Source organism: Lycium barbarum, chromosome 11, assembly GCF_019175385.1.
Source record: "Lycium barbarum isolate Lr01 chromosome 11, ASM1917538v2, whole genome shotgun sequence".
Lineage (NCBI taxonomy): Eukaryota > Viridiplantae > Streptophyta > Magnoliopsida > Solanales > Solanaceae > Lycium > Lycium barbarum.
In genome coordinates this window covers 57,276,978-57,286,221 of record NC_083347.1, presented here as the reverse complement: position 1 = coordinate 57,286,221, position 9,244 = coordinate 57,276,978, and positions in this window count along the sequence as shown.

The window sequence follows — 9,244 nt, the reverse complement described above, 5'->3', positions numbered from 1 at the left end:
TTGCCCGTCGACACAATGCCGTGATAAGGCACGGAAAGACCATGTTCTGGTTTGGCTTGTGTGCCCGGACATGCAGCTCCTCAGCTATCAATTCCCCAATATCCATCGGGTATCCCGACATGAAGAAGGCAATAGTGACTGCCTAATTGGTGGAAAGGGTATTATCTGCCTGTGTTGGAGTGATTCGATACTGCAGGAAAGTCCACCAAACTTTGGCCTCCGTGGACAAACAACTTTTAGTGATCTTGACCTTCCCATCGTTAGTCCATTTCTGCTCATGTGGCTCAGATGTGATAAGTGTTGCAGTCCATTCCCTGACTGATTTGTTGTCCTTCCTGTCTCTTTTGTCTAAGAACAGGCTAAGATCAGTGGGAGCCACAAAGTGTCACGACCCGGCTAGGGGGCCGCGACGAGCACCCCCTTATCGTACGTAACATAACATCTAGGTGAACCATAAGTCAATTCGTGCTTTTCTTATCGTTAATCATACTGATCCCATTAGACGACCATCATCATTTAACATATCATAGGCATCTATGCGACATCATAAGTACAAGGCCGACGAGGCCAACAAAAGATATACAAAACATGGGCCGACATGGCCGAACATCTCTACCAACATACACATGACTACGAGCCTCTAAGAGTATGACATATCGTATGAGCGGGACAGGACCCCGCTATGCCCATAATTATATACACAAAAGAATAAGTACCCAAAAGCTATTGCTCCGAAAGAAATGGAGCTCTGCTATGCAATCTTTGAATAAGCAGCTATGGATCAAGTCTGTCTCCCTGTGCACCTGCGGGCATGACGCAGCGTCTACAAACAAAAGGACGTCAGTACGAAGAATGTACTGAGTATGTAAAGCATGATCAACATCAATATAGAAGCATAATAGATATCATATGAAATATCATAGGAGGGGAGACAGTAATATCATCATCATCATGTCGCTTACTTGCATACATCGTCTTTCGTATCCCATAATAATACTCGTACCATACTTGTGCTCATATTCGTATACATGTCCTTATTAGTATTCTTATACATAGTCTTATCACATTCATATTCATACTATATACATAGTCATTTCATATACATAGCATTTACATAGCATACCCGACCTCATAGGATCGGTGTCTTACACATGCTTGGCCAACCAAGGCTCAAGGTCATACATACCTGGCCCTACCAAGGCATCAGGGTTATCCGTACCATCTGCAGAGGTGTGCGTGTGTTTCGTAATCGTATACATACTTTATACATAATCATATACATATAGTCTTACCCGGCATCATAAGCTCGAGGTCTTATCATAGCCCTTCATAGGCATACATATACATATATCATAGCTCGTAAGCATCTCTAATCTCATTTTACTCTCATCATCATTACTATCCTCATCATTATCGTTACATCTACATTATGGACTTACTCGTCATACGAGGAACATAGTATAATCATAGTACATATCAAGGGTTGTGAGGTTATGAGCTCGGAATGTCAACCATGTGAAGACAACCTACTCATATAGAGGAATTAGGAATTTGGCCAAGAACCATGCCTTATGAAAGAAGGGTTAGCCTTACATACCTTTCTGTCGAACTATTCTACACTTGCACGTTCCCTTCCAATGCTAGCGTTTATACCTTCATTAATATCATAACAATGGCCATTAGTCATTCACATTATCCACATTATCTAGATTCCTCAATTTGCCTCTAATTCCCCCACATTCATGATTATAACACCCATCTTCGTCCATTCGTCTAAAGTGTTTAGTTCATGATCTTAATACCATTTATAAAACATTCATATCACAACACAACAACATTCATAACTCAATTCAAACTATTTCTCAAAATGTCACTATTCATCATTCATGACCTAGTTGACCACATTTTCTACCATCCATGTATTTTAATTCTTCAATACCTTAAACATCTTGTAAAAATCATGAATCTTACCTTAGAAGTTATAGGAACAAGCTTTGGTTGATAATATTCTTCTTTGAGCAAAACCCTAGTTTTTCTCCATTTGGATTTCTTGACTTGGATGATCCTTGATGATTCCCTTATCCTTGATTCACTTGTCTTATTGTTATTGATGGCTTATAATCCTTGAAAACTCATATAATAAATGTAGAGAGAAGTTTTAGAGAGAAGTGGTGTAAAGTGGAAATGAAATAAGACAAGTCTTGATCCTCATATTTAATGAATTGGAAAATCTGTGCTGGGTGAACAGTGGTCGTCCATGGAGGTTTACGGTATGTATTCCACTTTACGGACCGTCCCTCGTGGTCGTCTTTAAGCTTAAGCAGGACCAGAGACTTTGGCCTGCATGCATGGTGATTTACGACCATGGTTTACGGGCCGTAAATCACTTTACGGTCCGTCCACCAGGTCGTATTATACCTCTTCCTCTGCTGGCAGAGAGTTGAAGTTTGGCATGCCAGTTTACGACCTGGCAGTTTACGGACCGTATACCAGTTTACGGTCCGTATTTGCACTTTACGACCACTAGCAGAAGGCTGAAGCTTTTGCATGGCAGTTTACGACTGCCAGTTTACGGGACCGTGTTGCACTTTACGGTCCGTATTTTGCAATATACGAGCACTGGGCAGTTTTGCCAACTTTCAATTTTTCTCATTTCTCGACTTTTCATTCTAATCATCCACATCCCTTCACATACATTTCCCATGAAACATTATACACTCGCATTCCTCGCACACATCATTAGTTCATTTACTTGCGTACCAACGGGAAATTTTCCGAGGTGTAACATTCTACCCCCCTTAGGAACATTCGTCCTCGAATGTTAAAGGCTTGGGGAATTCTATAAAAATTTCACCAGAGTTTCCTCTGTAATGTGGCACTACCACCCTGTCACAACAACCCACAATAACAATGCCTCACATGGCAATAATACAACAGCACTAGAAATTTGGCCACACACGACCTGAATGTATAAAAGGGAAACCATGCATACCTTATGATTTTGACGTCTCATCTTGGACTTCTTCCAAGGGCTGAAATAAATGTAGGTATTTGGATCGCATATTCTCTTCCGCTTCCCATGTCATTCCCTCTCGATTGTTATTTCTCTACAGAACTTTAATTGAGGCCACTTCTTTGTTTCTAAGCCTCCGTACTTGCCTATCTAATATGGCAATGGGTATTTCATCATAAGTTAACTTTTCTGTCACTTGAATATCATCCACTGGGACGATCCTCGTAGGCTCGCCAACACACTTCCGAAGCATCGAGACATGGAATACTGGATGGACTAACTCCAAATCTGGAGGTAGATCTAGCTCATAGGCCACTTTGCCTATTTTGCGCACAATTTCGTATGGCCCAATATACCGGGGACTGAGCTTCCCCTTTTTGCCAAATCTCATCATGCCCTTCATCGGCGACACTTTCAAGAATACCCAATCTTTCACTTCGAACTCTAAATCTCTTCGACGATTATCCGCATAGGACTTCTGACGACTTTGAGCCGCTAGCAACCGATCTTGTATGAGCTTAAATTTCTCTATTGCTTGCTGGACCAAGTATGGCCCTATCAACTTAACTTCTCCGGTTTCAAACCACCCAATTGGGGATCTACACTTTCGCCCATATAGAGCTTCATACGGTGCCATTTGAATGCTAGAATGGTAACTGTTATTGAAAGCAAACTCAATGAGTGGCAAATGGTCATCCCAATTTCCTCCAAAATCTATTATACATGCCCATAACATGTCTTCCAGAGTCTGAATAGTACGTTCAGCTTGCCCATCGGTCTGTGGGTGAAATGCGGTGCTTAGGCGCACTTGGGTCCCTAGACCCTCTTGGAAGGACTCCCAAAACTTAGCTGTAAACTAAGTTCCTCTATCGGAGATAATAGATACCGGAACGCCATGGAGTCTCACTATCTCTTTAAGATAAAGCTTGGCATAATCTTCTACCATATAGGTCGTTCTGACCGGTAAGAAATGTGCTGACTTTGTGAGTCTATCCATAATCACCCATATAGAATCATATTTACGTCGAGAACGGGGTAACCCTGTAATGAAATCCATATTAATCACTTCCCACTTCTAAGTTGGGATTTCTATAGCTTGCAATAAGCCACCCGGCTTTTGGTGTTCTATCTTCACTTGTTGGCAATTAGGACACTGAGCTACGAATTCCGCTACGTCTTTCTTCATCCCATTCCACCAATATATAGTCTTAAGATCATGATACATTTTCGTCGCTCCGGGGTGAACGGAGTAACGGGAACAATGAGCTTCTCTCAAAATCTGATGGCGTAGACCTGCCGCATCGGGAACACATAACCTGCCTCGACATCGGAGAACTCCGTCTTCCGAAATGTCAAATGATGACTCCTCCTTCTGAGGGAGTGTATCTCTGTACTGCATTAGCATGGGATCCTCAAATTGTCGCTCTTTTACTTCCGCTACTAACGATGAAACTGCTGAATTCTGAATGGTAGCTCCGCTGCTACCTGAGTCCACCACTCGGACTCCTAGGCTAGCTAACTGCTGAATATCACGGGCCATCTCTTTCTTTTCTAGTCGTACATCACTTAGACTTCCCATCGACCTACGGCTAAGAGCATCAGCCACAACATTTGCCTTTCCGGGGTGGTACAGGATTTCAACGTCATAGTCTTTTAGCAACTCTAGCCATCGTCGTTGCCGCAAATTCAACTCTTTCTGCTTGAAGATGTACTGGAGACTCTTATGATCTGTATAAATATCTACGTGGACACCATATAAGAAATGTCTCCATATCTTTAAAGCATGGACCACCGCGGCCAATTCTAAGTCATGGGTAGGATAATTCTGCTCATGCTTCCGTAATTGTCTAGAAGCATACGCAATCACCTTACCATTTTGCATCAATACACAGCCTAGCCCGACGCCTGAAGCATCACAATAAATAACATATCCTTCCAATCCCTCTGGAAGTGTCAAGACTGGGGCTGAAGTCAGTCGATCTTTCAACTCTTGGAAACTACGCTCGCAAGCATCTTTCCATTGAAACTTAGCTGACTTCTGAGTCAACTTGGTGATCGGTGCAGAAATAGAAGAGAAACCCTCAACAAATCTTCTGTAATAACCGGCTAAGCCCAAAAAGCTACGAACCTCCGTAGGGGTCGTGGGCCTTGGCCAAGTCTTCACTGCCTCAATCTTTTGGCTATCCACTCGAATACCGTCAGCTGCAACAATGTTGCCTAGAAATGCCACTGAGTTCAACCAAAACTCGCACTTGGAAAACTTCGCGAATAACTCTCGGGCTTGAAGAACTCCAAGGACAATACGCAAGTGATCTGCATGTTCTGCCTCGGATCTAGAATACACTAGGATATCATCGATGAATACAATCACGAATAGATCCAGAAAAGGCCTGAATACATTGTTCATTATGTCCATAAACACTGCCGGTGCATTAGTTATCCCAAACGACATTACTCGGAACTCGAAATGGCCATATCTTGTTCTGAAAGCTGTCTTAGGGATATCCTTCTCCCTAACTCTTACTTGGTGATACCCGGACCTCAAATCAATCTTTGAAAACCATTTGCCACCTTGCAATTGATCAAATAAATCATCAATCCTCGGGAGGGGATACTTGATCTTAATTGTCACTTTATTCAATTGCCGATAATAAATGCACATTCTCAAGGAGCCATCCTTCTTCCGGACGAACAATACGGGTGCTCCCCACGGGGATGAACTAGGCCTAATGAAGCCTTTTTCAAGCAAGTCTTTTAATTGTTCCTTCATCTCTTTCAACTCTGCGGGTGCCATCCTATAGGGAGGAATAGATATGGGTTTAGTGTCTGGCAACACATCAATCGCAAAATCAATCTCTCGTTCGGGAGGAAGGCCTGGAAGCTCTTCCGGGAACACATCTGGAAATCCGTTCACTACAGGAACTGTCTGAAGAGTCGGCGACTCAGATTCTACATCTTGAACTCGCACTAGGTGATAAATACACCCTTTCGTGATCATCTTTCTTGCCATTAGATAGGAGATAAACCTACCTTTTGGTGATGCCGAATTTCCCTTCCATTCTAAGACTGGTTCTCCCGAAAATTGGAAACGAACCATCTTCATTCTACAATCAACATTGGCATAACAAGAAGCCAACCAATCCATGCCCATAATGACATCAAAATCTACCATCTCTAGCTCATGCAATTCAATCACGGTACGACGATCACAAATCACAATCACACAATTCCTATATACTCGCCTAGCTATTACCGAGTCACCCACGGGTGTAGACACCTCAAAAGGTTTGATAGACTCCGACTCAATTATAAATCGACCCGCAATATATGGAGTAACATATGATAATGTGGAGCCCGGATCAATCAAAGCATATACATCATGAGAGAATACCGATAATATACCTGTGACCACGTCAGGAGAAGACTCAAGATCTTGGCGTCCAGCCAAAGCATATATACGGTGCTGAGAACCGCTAGTACTGGGAGCTCTCCCTCTGCCTCTACCATGGCCAGGTGGCGCATGTGAACCTAGCCCCGTAGGGCGTACAGATGCCAAAGATCCGGCTACCGACCCTGATGGCTGGGTCCTACCTCTACCATGTACTGAGGGGCAATCACGCATAATATGGCCTGGCCGACCGCATGAATAGTAATCATCTGAACCAAATCGGCATCAACCCCGATGCATCTTCCCACGCTGGGAACACGGGGGTACGGGTGGCCTTGACTGGCCCAAATCACCTCTGAACTGAGGTCCTGTATAACTCGGACTCGGCCCTGAACGAGCAGATCTATCAAGGCCCTGGCCTGAAAACCGTGGAGGTGGACTGGTCATAGAATAGCCTGAATGGCTGGGAAGCTGCTGTCTGTGTCCACCCCTGGACTCGCTCCTCGAACCTGAAGGTCTAGCTCTCTTGCTATGTCCCCTATCTTGCTCACATTCATTTCTCCGCTGCTGTAGGTTGTCACGACCCAACCCCGTGGGCCGCGACTGGTATCCTAACTGGATACCCATACGTACCTACTTAATCGAATTGGCGTACCATACAGATGTTTTTTTCAAACAGGTGTTTACAGAATCAAGCCAATACATATACGGCGCGCGCGCAAACATACGCATACCTGAACATACAGAAATTTACAAACAAGCCGATGAGGCTAACATACAGATGGAGTCACAAAATCATTCGTACTTACCTAAACAGATGAAACCCGTAACCCACATATCTATCTACAGGCCTCTACAGACATACAAAATCAGATGACGGGACAGGGCCCCGCCGTACCCCAAAATACCATACATACAGAGTCTACAGATGACAGAAGATATATACCAAAAGTATTTGCTCCGGATTAAAGGAGCTCTTCCAATATAGCAGAATCGATGCCCTAAACTGGCGGCGTATCACCAGGAGCGTCTGTACCTGCGGGCTTGTAACGCAGCCCCCGAAGAACCGGGGGTCAGTACGAAAAATGTACCGAGTATGCAAAGCAGAAACATAACAAACATAATCATAGTCTGAACCGGAAGCATATATATATAGCGGACAGAACCATAAATCAAACGGACGGACGGAATCATAATCCCGACAGACGGACAGAATCATGGTTCAGACAGACAGATAGAATCGTAAACCATACGGACATACAGATTCAGAATCCATACGGACATACAGACAAAATCGTAATCCAGACGGACGGACAGAATTATGCATGCAGAGTCATACAGAGTTATACAGAATCATATAGAGTCATACAGAATCATACAGAGGCATGTGCTTATATAAATGCTGATGGCACATGCATACATACATATAGATCCCGGCCCTGTCTGGGGGCACGGTAACAGAACCCGGCCCTCTTAGTACGGGACGCGGTGGACAGACAGAATCAGATCAGATCATATGCCATCCTGGCCGCCATCCCCATACACAGATCATAATATCATACAGATATAAACAGATCCCAGCCCGCACACCGAGGGACGCGGTGAACAATGCAGAGGAATATGCACGATAACAGAACCTGGCCCGGGACGCAGTGAAGGAATGCATTGAGAAAGCCACGAACAGATTAATGAGAAACCACATACATACATACTCAACATACAGACTCAATCAAACTGAAGGGTGCCAAACGGCGAGTCAAGTCAGAGCATCCGGATAGTATGCATAATACACGCCTATGTCCTACTTGGGAAGGCACGACAAATTATTATCAAGATCAGATTCTCAGATGTCCAGAAATCATTTTGTAAGATTTGCATAAAAATAGTCATTTCATAATCAAAATAATAGTCCAGATGTTTTATGAGAGAATCGGACAGAACCAAAGTAATTAAGGTTATACAGAAGGCATCGGGCCTTGTGGGCCCGCCTCGGACCAACTCGGGGCGACATATGTAAATTACTGATAATAGACCTTATGAGGTCATCCATAATCGTTTGGAAGTGTTCCGACTCCGTTTGGAAAGGTTTCATGCAAAAGTTCACTTTGAAAGCATTTTATAAGGGAATGGTTGCAATTGTACTGAAGGAATTGGAACGGATTTCCATCTCGAATTCCGAGAAACGGAGTCGTACTTAAGGCTCGCGGCCGAGCCTAATACATCTAGAACATGCCTAGGAATAAAGAGGAAGGCTTTACATACCTTGGTTGCGTCCTACGCTCGTCCAAACTCGATTCCTGTTTCGCTCAAAAACTGCAAATGGTCACATTTACCAGTTACTATTCATGAGACTTAACATTTCTAACCTTAACCAATACTTGTTTATAAGAATTTGGGCAGCACCTCCCCTATACATATAGCCTCCCCGAGATTCAACTCGGCTCCAAACAACCAACAACAACCCAACAACAATATCAACAACATCAATAACAACAACAAGCATAACATAATACACGATATGGCTTTACTAGCCGTCTTTCCGGCATAACGAAACATCTTTCATTTCAACCTTACACTTCCAAACCAATCCTACCATTTTCATATTCAACACTTATCAGGATCATTACAACATATTTCAGGGGCATATCATACCATTTTCACAAGATATACACAAGATATACGCAATATACAAGTTTCCTACTAAGGGCAGACTTCGCCCACAACTTCCAATCTTTTAGCATAAACATCCATAACATATTCTTACCTTCCAACTCCATCAATGATAACCATAATTTGCATCTTCCTACTTTCACTTCCACATTTACATAATTATAATAAACTTG